The 13,319-nt window shown below is 43.2% G+C and overlaps 1 long non-coding RNA gene across 1 annotated transcript; it reads right to left on the bottom strand.

The window, feature by feature from the left end:
- Positions 1–1,805: 1,805 nt before the first annotated feature.
- LOC120515836 lies at positions 1,806–13,264 on the bottom strand. Its single transcript, XR_005630710.1, has 3 exons — positions 12,974–13,264; positions 8,777–9,265; positions 1,806–2,269 (listed from the first exon to the last, which is right to left on the bottom strand). It is a non-coding gene; the product is annotated as an uncharacterized LOC120515836 (long non-coding RNA).
- Positions 13,265–13,319: the final 55 nt, after the last annotated feature.

The following is a 13,319-nucleotide window of genomic DNA, read 5'->3' as shown; positions in this document are numbered from 1 at the left end:
TTGACGTTTGTGAGAGAGAGATCAGGGCTACGTGTGTTTTAAAGGGTAGCTGCTCTTTGGCAGAGATATCATGGCCACTTGCTCTTCTCCCCACTTGGGGGACACTCTCCCGTCAGAGCTTAACACAATCAGATACAGTGGCAACGTTTGACCTTGGAGTGCACCTGCCTTCCACTTCACCAGAATTACATTTTTAATTGGTTTTTAAAAAGTTTGTCCTGTTTCACTACTACGTGGGTGGAACCATAGGGGATGGCTAGTTATTATTATTATTGTTATTGTTATTATTATTATTGCTGTTGTTGTTGTTGTTCCCTATCTGGAAAGGGAAGGGTGATCGCCTGGATTGCAGCAACTATGGGGGATAGCACTGCTCTCAGTGCCGGGCAAGGTCCTTGCTAGGGTGTCCTCAAATGGATCCGTGATCACTTGCTCACCTACGAGCGACCGGAACAGTCTGGTTTTACGCCTAAGAAGTCTACCATCGACCACATCCTGGCACTGAGGGTTCTCATGGAGCGCAAACGCGAATATCAGCAGAGTTTCTTTGCAGCCTTTGTCGATTTTCACAAACCGTTCGAGTCATTTGATCGAGCTGCCCTGTGGGACAATCTGAGGGTTCATGGGATCCCCTCGAGGTTGCTGGATATCATGGCTGGCCTGTACACTGGTACTGTGAGTGCTGTGCAGAGTGGAGGCTGTGTGTTTTTCCCAGTTGATTCTGGGGTTCATCAGGGGTCTGTTTCTGCTCCTACACTGTTAAATGCTTGTATGGACTGGGTGTTGGTCAGGGTCGTGGGGTCCAGCGGCTGTGGGGCATCTGTTGGTGAAGAAAGATTCATGGATCTTGACTTTGCTGACGATGCTGTGATCTTCGCAGAGTCAATGGAGGCTCTGATCGGGGCCCTCAAGAGACTGAGTGAGGAGTCTGGGTGTCTGGGCTTGCGACTGTCCTGATAAAAACCAAGAACCGGGGCTTCAATGACCTCTTGGGCACGGCCATCGGCAGTGTGTCTGTCTGCGGAGAGAGTGTCGACCTCACTGAGAGGTTTACTTACCTCGGCAGTGACATTCATGTCTTTCGTGATTCTACCTATGAAGTCAGTAGACAGATTGGGAGAGCATGGGGGGTCATGAGGTCACTGGAAAAGGGTGTGTGGTGCTCCCAATATCTATGCAAAAGGACGAAGGTCCAAGTCGCTCGTAAAATCCTCATTGTTGGGGACCTGAGTGGCTGGACCAGGCCAAGGGCTCGCCCACAAAACACCTGGCTGCGGCAGATATGGGTCATTTCCAAAAGGGGGAGACTGGACCGAATGTCTGCATGGGTGGTTGCCAACCGGGACCCTGAGCTGTTTCGCCGTGTGGTGGGTGCGGCAATGCACTGTACCAGTGCATGCTCCCCAACTTGACTTGACTTGACTTGTTGTTGTTGTTTGTGTTATTGTTGGATTATTAACTATATTGTAAACCCCTGCAGCAATAAAGTTATTGTGTGCCATGTCTGTGAAGATTACTTCAAATCTGTTATTTTTTAGCTCATAAATTGACAAAGAGGGAAAGTGTCAGAGAAGATAGACAGAGGCATGTGAAGGACACACAGGCTGGCTATTTAAAAAAGTGCGGATGTCCTGATCAATATGAAGTTGATGAAGTTTATAGTATTTATTACAAATCAACCACATGTTACTTAGCACTTCTTGGTGAATGATACAATGGAAAAATACAAAGTTTTGAGCTGGGTTAATCTCAGCCACTTTCTCCTGCAACATTTCTACCTGTTGGATTAGGAGAACCACCAACTATGTTTTCCCACTGCGGTCCTAACTTTTGAACGCACGTATACTCATCACTGCTTGTTGCTGCTTTCACATACTGTATAGAAGCCTGCGGTTCTTCTGTCATTTCAAAGTGTTTCGTTAAATCCTTTCACAAAAACTCAACAGCTGCATCGTGTCACGAACATCACAGCTCTCATCTCGGCTCAAGGAGAAGAACTCAACATTTTCCACCGTGCGATTCAGCTCTAGTAGCAGACCCTCCATAATTTCCTCAGTCCGTCTTGTAACCGTTCGCCATGAGAGAGACAGTCGATGTTCAAACACATTCTTCTTCTCTGGGCAGAGGATTGTCGTTGTCTCCGATAAGCACTCTTTAACAAGTTCTCCATCGGAACCGGGTTTCTTCTTTTGTTAATTTTGTGAGCTAACAGAGAGCTGGTCTTTACTGTTTCTTCCTTTGCTGTATGAAGCTTCGTAAACAGACTTTGCTGTTTTTGCAGGATAGATAGATAGATAGATAGATAGATAGATAGATAGATAGATAGATAGATAGATAGATAGATAGATAGATAACTTTATTAATCCCAAGGGGAAATTCACATATTCCAGAAGCAGCATACTGATAAAAAACAATATTAAATTAAAGAGTGATAGAAATGCAGGTAAAACAGACAATAACTTTGTATAATGTTAACGTTTACCTCCCCGGGTGGAATTGAAGAGTCACACAGAGGGGACTGGGCGGTCTCATGGTCTGGAATCCCTACAGATTTTATTTTTTCTCCAGCCGTCTGGAGTTTTTTTGTTTTTTCTGTCCCCCCTGGCCATTGAACCTTACTCTTATTCGATGTTAATTAATGTTGATTTATTTTGTTTTCTTATTGTGTCTTTTATTTTTCTATTCTTTATTATGTAAAGCACTTTGAGCTACTGTTTGTATGAAAATGTGCTATAGAAATAAATGTTGTTGTTGTTGTTGCATAGTGTGAGGAGGAACGATCTCCTCAGTCTGTCAGTGGAGCAGGATGGTGACAGCAGTCTGTCGCTGAAGCTGCTCCTCTGTCTGGAGATGATCCTGTTCAGAGGATGCAGTGGATTCTCCATTATTGACAGGAGCCTGCTCAGTGCCCGTCGCTCTGCCACGGATGTCAAACTGTCCAGCTCCGTGTCTACAATAGAGCCTACCTCCCTCACCAGTTTGTCCAGGCGTTAGGCGTCCTTCTTTATGCTGCCTCCCCAGAACACCACCGCGTAGAAGAAGGTGCTCGCCATAACCGTCTGATAGAACATCTGCAGCATCTTATTGCAGATGTTGAAGGACGCCAGCCTTCTAAGGAAGTATAGTCGGCTCTGTCCTCTCTTGCACAGAGCATCAGTATTGGCAGTCCAGTCCAATTTAGATAACAGTTCCTCTGCAGTCCTCACCTTCTCCTCTTCAGATACATTTCTGTATAATTCAGCATGCTTGGTCTCAATGTGACGGCTCAGGTTGGAGTCTTTAATTGCACCGATGTGCTCTTTGCATACCAAACAGATTGCTTTACTGCTGATATCCATGAACAAAATACTTAGGAGTCCAGGATGTGTTGAATGATTTGTTTTCTGCATCAACTTTCATTTTTGACCTCTTTGCACAAAATGCTGATGGGACGCAGATGAACAACATGCGTACTCATCCTGTATTCAGTATTAACTGCATGTTGTCTTCAGGGCAAAAAACAACCCAAAGACTCCCTAGCAGTTTACTATACTGGTGAACTTGGAGAGCTGTCAGCTAACTCTTAAGAATTACCAGGGCAGAGGATGCGGACCCACCTGTGTTTGTTGTCCCACTGGCTTTCATAAGAAGACCCTGGTGATACCATATCTTAGCCGTATCGCTGGTATATGAGTCTTATTAACCTTTGGGCCGAGAAAATACCTTCCAGATAGACAATGTTTTTAGTGAAAATTTCAAGCCTTGCCCTTCATGGCTGAGGCGTTGAGCGCCAGCGTTTGCTTTATTTCAACGTTATGTGTTATCATCTGTGTTATTAGCGCAACGTTGTTGTTGCGTAGTGGTATTTGCAGGTCTTTCTTAGTGAGAAGTGAGGTGCATGCAAGTGCAGAAAAACATTTTAAAGTGCTCTCATGTGCCATCTACTGGCTGTGGTTGTGCGTGAGCAGAGCGGACTGCTCCATACACACACAACAACAACAACAACAACAACATTTATTTATATAGCACATTTTCATACAAACAGTAGCTCAAAGTGCTTTACATATTAAAGAATAGAAAAATGAAAGACATAATTATAAAAAATAAATCAACATTAACATCGAATAAGAGTAAGGTTCAATGGCCAGGGGGGACAGAAAAACAAAAACTCCAGACGGCTGGAGAAAAAATAAAATCTGTAGGGATTCCAGACCATGATACCGCCCAGTCCCCTCTGGGCATTCTACCTAACATAAATGAAACAGTCCTCTTTGGCTTTAGGATTCTCACGGAAGGGCTTGATGATGATGATGGTCACGTAGACTTCTTCCTTTTAATCCGTCCATCATTGTTGGAGCATCATGAAGCTTTGAGTAGGTGGAGGTGGCGCAGGCCACCACCACAAAGAAACCGGAAAAAGAAAAAGAAACACACACACATAGGTCTTTTATTTATATATGTCTCATAACACGAACAATCTCTGTATTACCCGTTTCTCTCTTGCAGTCTCCCGCAGTTTTATATCCCAGCCTTTCGAATTCAATCTCCCACAATTTCTCATACATATCAGTTTTGATCTGCCTTTGCATGGTCACATCTAGCTGGGATGCAGACTGACACACCCTGGTTAAGTACTTGCCATCCGCACATTCCACAGGACAGACAGAATCAGACCACAGGGCCACATTCGTACGATGCCCAGGTTTGGTTTAGAAAAACAGATCCCACCCAAATTTTGCCATCCAATGAGACCACCTAGTTCACCTAAATGATAGACCCCACTCAAGCCATCCTGAGAGCAATCCCAGTTAACAGTGGAAGACCAAGCCTGACTCCTCAGATGGGACACTCCTCTCCACTCTTCAAGAACTTGACTGGAAGATTTATTTATCAAAATAGAAAAATACAACAAGAATGCTCAAAAGAGCAAAAAAAGGAGTTAGGGCTCGTTTTTACTTCACGCTCAGAATGTGTACACACACGCATTATGGCTGTCACGTGTTCCCAGCATTCATTTGATGCGTCCTCTGAGCAGTACCAGTTAAAAGTCGGGGGGCGCAATGTGATAAAAGTCGGAACGTGACGTCAGAGTCTCTGTTTACTATCCACAAGTGACACAAAGCCGTTCTGAGGATCGATGTGCGTGCTTCAATGTTTGATGAATGGTTCGATGTGGTGAAGCAAAATGCCGACATACAGATGCATTCGTGGTGCTTTTATGTTCAAGTGTTGCATATTCCCCATCATAATGACACAATACATTTTAAAGGTCTCACATACCATCTTCCTTTTTTTTTTGCACCTTCACAGCAGCATCAGAATGTACAGCGGCGTATTTGAGCGACACAGTTAAAAGGTGTATTTTGTGATTAAAGTGGAAATTTTGGCTTAAATCTCTAAATCTCCACTTTAACCTCGTAGTTTACTTTATCATTAAAGCAGACCGTTGTAAACATCATCTTAAAACCGACCCAGTTGTTAATCGCTATGTGCTTCTTGGGCTTCCTCCTGCATTGACAGCAATGGCAAGCAGCATCGCCACACAACACATGAAATGTATGTTATTACAGCTCTCTGCACATTTAGAATCCTTAGATTTATACTTGATATCACTTTTCTAATGAAATGTATTGCACTATGTATATTACATTTTACAGATAAATTGTTAACTTTGTTTAAATAAAGAATACTGCTAATAATTACACCTATGCGGGCAGCATGGTGTCAGTGCAGTAGTGCTGCTGTCTCACAGGGAGTCACGTTCCTGGCATTCCCTGCCTGGAGTTGGCATGTTTTCCTGGTGGGTTTCCTCAGTGTGCTCCGGTTTCCTTCCAAAGACATGAAGGTTTGGGGATTTGGTGATGCTGAAATGATGCCTGTGTGTGTGTGTGTGTGTGCTTGTGTTCAGCCTGCGATGAGCTGATGCCCCGTCCAGGGATTTTGTTTCTGTCTCACGCCCAGTGGTTGCTGGAATGGGCTCATTCCCAGATTGATGGATGGAATCATTAAACATCCTTTTCAAAGATATTGTGGCAAGGTGTCCTCGGAATTTATTGAATGTTTCAGGCAATTCACAACACAGCGAAGCCCAGTGTTTACTCACCATGATGATATCTTTCACTGCCACCTGGCGGAACCTTCCAGATTTTTATAAAGCACGTAAAGTATAAACAGTATAAATTGTTCAACACTTGCATAACAGTAGGGTCTGCTGTACCACACATCGTGTCACGTGAAGTATAAACCTGGCCTTACTGTGAAGGCAGAATGACTCAAATCAAAACGCAAACAGACATCGGAATCCAAGAATAGGGCAGAAATATATGTCAAAAAACAAAAACTACTCAAGAAAACAATACACTCACAAATGATTCCAAACAACATCATTACTGGACTGCTGGCCCTCACTTCTGACTAGAAATGCACAGCAAGAATGAGGAGGGACCAGAAGTTATGACATCAGAATGCCCCACCTCCAGAGGCTCCACCCACAAAAATACAGAGATTGCACTTACAGAATAGCATGAATTTCATTTTATATGTTCTTCTGGAGCAAATGAATTTTTCCATTGGGTCTCTCAATCTACAATATAGTGTCTTTCACTATCTATCTATCTATCTCTATCTATCTATCATGTAGTGCCTTTCATATCTATCTGTCTATCTATCTATTATATAGCACTTTTTATATCTATCTATCTATCTATCTATCTATCTATCTACTACAACAACAACAACATTTATTTATATAGCACATTTTCATACAAACAGTAGCTCAAAGTGCTTTACATAATAAAGAATAGAAAAATGAAAGACATAATTATAAAAAATAAATCAACATTAACATCGAATAAGAGTAAGGTTCAATGGCCAGGGGACAGAAAAAAAAAAACTCCAGACGGCTGGAGAAAAAATAAAATCTGTAGGGATTCCAGACCATGATACCGCCCAGTCCCCCTATCTATCTATCTATCTATCTATCTATCTATCTATCTATCTATTGTGGTCTATGGCCGGCTTGTCATCCTGGCCAATACCCCAAGGCTGCCAGATGGAGCTCTCCCTACAGCATGGAGGTTCCCCGGATACCAGCAGGGAATCATGGACAATGGTGTTTTCCTCTACAGCCCTGCTGGATACCACAGGAGCCAACAGAGGATGCTGCAGGGAGGCTCAGAGAGTCACATGTGCCCTATAACCCGGAAGTACATCATAGGCAAAGCGACAGTGGAAGTGCCATACTTCCGGGATGAAGAAGAGGACATTTTATCTGACCCAGAAGTGATATGAGGTCACGTGGACTAAAGGTTCGAAACACTTCTGGCTCAAGGACTATAAAGGACTCTGAGTAACACCAGAGCGTTGAACTGAGCTGGGTGTATGGGTGGCAACACGTCTGGGTGGATTGTCATTATTGGTTATTGTATTGTTATTGAATGAGTATTGTGGAGAGGAGGGTGCTTTGTACACTGTATAGTCCAAATAAAATTAATTATTGGACTTTTACCTAGTGTCTGACGTATTATCCAAGGGTTCAAGAGGATGAAAGCGCCCTCTATCTATCACACTATCTATCTATCTATTATATAGTGCCTTTCATATCTGTTTTATTTATATATTAACTGCCTTTGTAATAATAATAGTAATAAGTGTATTATTACTGTACTAGCAACTTGGCGCGCGGTACGCTGCGTGTTGGATCACCACAGTTGAAGGACTCAATCGTAAGGACCTCTCGTCGGGTGTCTCATTGGCACGCTTTTGCCTCTTTCTTTCGCGATCACGGCATAATCTGTCTTCTCTCTCTGTAGGGGTTTCAGTTGCCTTTTGTTGTGCGGCAGAGACGTGTCGTTGAGCTAATCTGTGTGAATGCGGAGTGTCCGTTTCTTGCGAGTGACTGTCACGCCTTTGCCTCTTTGCTTCATGATCACGCTGTAATGTGTCCTCTCTCGCAGCAGCAGGTTTAGTTGCGTTTCGTTTCGGCATTGTTCCGTAAGGTCTCCTCCATACAAGTGCACATGGGTAGCTGAAGACGGAAAGGCATAGTGGGCATAGTGAAACACACGAATTGGTGACCAGGGGATCGATCCGACTCAGACACGGGGCTCGAAATACTCAAGTGCACATGTTATTTATAGTTACATTTTTTTTTGTTATGAACTTGCCCAAAAAGTTGATCCCTGTAAATAGTTAATAGTATATGAACAATATAATCTGTTGTAGTACGGGCGTTAATTGGCGTCACACCTCATAACTTGCATACACCACGTGTTTGGCTGTAACGGCAGAAGCGCGGTGGACGCTGTAAGGGTAGGTTGTGGTTTCTGTTTCTTTCGTGATTTTTTTATTTCATTTTATTGATTATTTAATAGGCAGAGGGGAGAAGACGTTAATGTGACGCTCTGTCTATTTCTTTACTTTTGTTTTAAAAAGATTTTCGGGAACAGGAAAAATAAAAGCAAAGGGGAAAGAACGGAGGGGGGTAAGCAGGAATTCTGAGAGGGGACGGACTGGGGCTTTTCTACGGGGCGGCTATACGGCCAAAAGGAACGCGGACCCGGACACCGCGCTGGGCTTTTATTATTTAGATTATAACAACCCTCAGCTTTGTCTTCTGAACCTTGTTATTTTTTTCTTCCCCAATTTTCTATCGTAAGTAAGAACATTTATTTATACAGCGCCTTCCAATACAAAGTACATTACCAAGTGCCTTACAAATGGCAGTAAGTAGAAAGAAAGAAGACTATAAACAATATAATAATAAACACATGACACCATTTTTTTAGAAGAGTCTCACCTCTTGTGAAATTGTCTTGGTCTGGAGTTCTTTTCAGGAGTTTCCTTTCTTGCTCGCCCCCTTCCTCTAGCTCTTACCAGTCGTCACCTTTGTCTTCCTCGGCCCCTCCTTTTCCATATTTAAGTAAAGCTACCACACCCCCATCCGTCTTCATGTGTGTGGACAGTACGCACCGATTCATTTAACAGTAGATTTGCATTGACTGCCTGACTCATTGAGAGACGGAGCCCCCGTGAGTCGATGCTTTGGGGCTTATTGTTGTCAGTGGGGGGGGTTTAAATTGTGCTTTGCTTGACCCGACACTTTCTGTTGATTTTCGTCTCTACTGTCGGCTTCGGTTTCTGGTGTTTTGTCAGAAGTTCCCTGGCTGTGATGCCGGGCCGGTGCCCCTGCAGTGTCCAGTGGTCTCCTGCTGTGCTGAGGTGGTCTGCTGTTTTGCACCTTGTGGCTTTCAGAAATGACCACATGTGCCGCAGGCTCCTATGGTCTCTGCAACAGAGAAAAACTGTAAGAGGAGTAACTGGCATGAAGTTGGGCTGGGCGTCCAGAGAGAGCGCGCCGACTCTCCAGTCAGGATTTGCCAGACAATCAAAGACAGTGTGTGAGATTACAGATTAGGAAGGATAATGTGCAGAGCACATTGTGAATGCTCATTATTCCTGACATCCTTCTGTGCCATCGCAAAATGAATATCAAGCCACATTTTAAAGAGGCTGGATTAGACTTTTAATTGAATCTGCACTCTCTTCTGCTCCTGACACAGGAAAAAAAAAAAGAATGTTAAAAAATAAAATGAAGATAAAAAGAGATGGCCACCCGCAGTACATGACAAACAAAGGAGAGTGTGGAAAGCCCATTCCACCATGCATGGAAAACGTCAAGCCATCTCCTCGGTTATGTCAGGGTTTTTCCAGGGACGTGTTAAGGTTTCTATAAAGCATTGTCACACGTGAGCGATTAGGGGCTTCACTAAACAATAGCACCCCAGGCAAAGAGGGGGCGCTGTTTGTAACAACAACATTTATTTATATAGCACATTTTCATACAAACAGTAGCTCAAAGTGCTTTACATAATAAAGAATAGAAAATAAAAGACACAATAAGAAAACTAAATAAGTCAACATTAATTAACATAGAATAAGAGTAAGGTCCAATGGCCAGGGGGCACAGAAAAAACAGCATACAGCAACATGCGGGGACTGGCAGGAACACTCAATAAAACTGAATAAAAAGAAAAGCAAGTGACAGTGAGATACGAAGAAGGCAGCTTCACCAGCGTCTGTGTGTCAGAACCTGGGGGGGCGTTAGTATGCATCGTGGTACAACGCAGAGCTATAGCGCGTCTGTATTCTGTTTCTTTTGTACTCCAGGGCATGCAGAGGAGAGAATGGTAAAGAGCAGTAAGTTCGGCGCTATATGCAATCATCAGACACTCCCCATCTGCCCGTTGTTTTGTTATACTTTTCAATACTTTTATACTGCTCAAGCGGGCATGCTCAAAAAATACACGTGTAATGCCACGAAAAGTGTGCGCAGACACTTCATTTCGCAAACAAAACAAGTGCACTTTTATTCAAGACTACCTGTACAACCGAAGAAAAAAGAAAGCAAGTTACAGTAAGCGATTGATACGACAGCTTGCATGGTGCAATGCTAAGAAGTGCTGATTTTCATTCCATGCTATATAAAATCATCACATTCAAATATTAACAGTTCCCACACACCCAAGGACCGTCCTTCCTACATTTACGACACGTGTACTTGTTGCAGTGCACACACCTCTCTGTGCTATGGTTTCTATTACACTGAATGAGCACCTGACACTGTACTTTCTTCCCTGGGGGAAGGTCCCACATCAGAGAATTTCCAGTTCCTGCATAAATTCACACCCGATCTGACGCTGTTCGTTTTCAAATAATATTGCATTAGTGCGATTATATTTTCACATATATTGTCTCTTTCTTTCAGGTGGGTAATAGAAACCACAGCATAGAGAGAAGTGTGTACATTACTTCTTACAGGAAAAGGCGATGGAAAAAGTGCACTTGAATAAAAGTGCACTTTTGTTATACTTTTACACCAATATATGTTCCTGTGTTTGAACGACACGGGCAGATGGGGAGTGTCTGATGATTGCATATAGCGCCGAAGTTACTGCTCTTTACCATTCTCTCTTCTGCATGTCCTGGAGTGCAAAAGAAACAGCATACAGCAACATGCGGGGACTGGCAGGGACACTCAATAAAACTGAATAAAAAGAAAAGCAAGTGACGGTGAGATACGAAGAAGGCAGCTTCGCCAGCGTCTGTGTGTCAGAATCCGTTTTTGGGTCGTCAGTATGCATCGTGGTACACTGCAGAGCTATAGAGCGTCTTTAGTGAAAACAGCCGTGTCAGATGGGGTTGTATGGATTGATTCTGAACGCGACTGAGAGAATGAAAAGTGAATAAAACAAAAACTAACCTTTACAAGGATCATAAATTGCACCGGCTGTTACAGACTGAAATTAGTAAAACAGTAAGACTAAGAGCAGTTTACTTCTCAAAACGGAGTGGTGCAGGATTGAACTCACGACCTTTTGATTCCAAGGCGAGAATTGATTCCATTGCACCACGGAGGCAGTTATAATAAACTGCTGTCAATGTCACATGTTAAAGCGGCTTTTTGTTTCTGCAGTTATATTTTTGAATAAAAGCACAATTGTGTTATATTTGAACCTTTTATGAACATGTTTCTTTGCATTTGGACTTAAGGCTTCATACATTATATAGTTTATGCCTACATTTGGTCATCTACTACTAGAATATAAAAAACGTTTCTGTTTTAACAATGTGTTGACACAGATTACTGTAGAAACGGAACAGACATGAAATACGTGTGTTCCAAATAACGATCTATTATTTCCACTCTAAAACTCCACTTCACTCCCAGATACTCAATCAAGACATGAGCTGAGAGAAGTTCGTGCACATTCTAAATTGGTGGGGGGATGGAATAGCCGGCTGCTCCTAGCTTCTCTTTATCAGCACATTTAGAAGACAAAGGGCGCTGGCGGAGAGGTGTGAAGGGATTTAAGGTGGGACGGAATTACGAGTTTTTTCGTAGGCTCTGGTAATTCTAGTGTTAAACAAGGTTTCCCACCTGGTAACCCAACTCTTTGCTTTAATCATCAATCCATCAATTATCCAACCCGCTATATCCTAACTACAGGGTCACGGGGGTCTGCTCGAGCCAATCCAAGCCAACACAGGGTGCAAGGCAGGAAACAAACCCCAGGCAGGGCGCCAACCCACCGCAGGACACACACACACACAAGGGACAATTTAGAATCACCAATGCACCTAACCTGCATGTCCTTGGACTGTGGGAGGAAACCTAATGGAGACATGGGGAGAACATGCAAACTCCACGCAGGGAGGACCCAGGGAGTGAACCCGGGTCTGCTAACTGCAAGACAGCAGCGATACCCACAGCACCACGGTGCCGCCCCTTTGCTTTGACCATTTTTATTTATTCTTTCTGCATAAGGACTCCAAAAGCCTTTATAATGAGTGTATGTGAGAGGTGAGGTATGCGTGTAGGTTTTGACTGACTGGCATCCCTGCCAGGGTGGTTTCTGCCTTAATCCCTGCACCCTTCCCCTACAGAGAAGAAGATTTGACAACAAAGGGTACTGAATAGGCAGAAGAGAGCTGGCGCTTCAAGTTGTTCATTTTCATTTATTCATATTCAAGTTCACCGACTCCAATTCTAGCCTAGCCTGTCAGCACAAGGGAGAGAACAGATTGGACAGGACAGCAGTCCATCACAGGAGCCACTCCCCCACACACAAATATAAAGAGGCCAAAGTGTCCGTTAACCTAAACTGATGTAGAATGTAAATACATGAACAAAGGGAGAACATTCAAATTCCACACAGACAGGGCATTCAAATGCAGGGTGCTGGATCCATAATATACAGCAGTTGCCACCTAATACACCAGCTAATATTACCATTTATACTGTCACATGCACAAGGCAGGCCTGTCTCATAAACAACAGCAACATTTATTTCTATGGTACGCTTTCATACAAACAATGAGGCCCAAAGTGCTTTACAAAATGAAACAGAAGGAAGTTAACATAAAACATAAACAAACCATATTAGGTAATAAAATAGATAGAAAGGGACCAATTTGTACAATACAAGGAGCTCACCTGGGAAGAAAACATGAAGGCAGCCTATGAGGAGAAGAAGGCCAGGCGTGTAGAGCCGGTGAGCAAATGGAGGGAGAATCACACCTACCCAGCGCAAGACAACTGCTGGGGCATCATGGACCTTTCAGCCAGAAGTCTCCTCAGGGATGTTGGACTGTCAGGAGACAAGCTGAGCAAGGCACCTGAAGAAATCAAATCAGATTTTATTTGTAACATGCAGAATATGCCTCGCAGTAAGGAGACCTGGGTTTGGTTATATAAGATATATATATATATATAAGGCACTATATAAGATAGATAGATAGATAGATAGATAGATAGATAGATAGATAGATAGATAGATAGA

The sequence above is a fragment of the Polypterus senegalus genome, chromosome 1 (assembly GCF_016835505.1).
Source record: "Polypterus senegalus isolate Bchr_013 chromosome 1, ASM1683550v1, whole genome shotgun sequence".
NCBI lineage: Eukaryota > Metazoa > Chordata > Cladistia > Polypteriformes > Polypteridae > Polypterus > Polypterus senegalus.
This window is presented reverse-complemented; position numbering and strand designations above follow the sequence as displayed.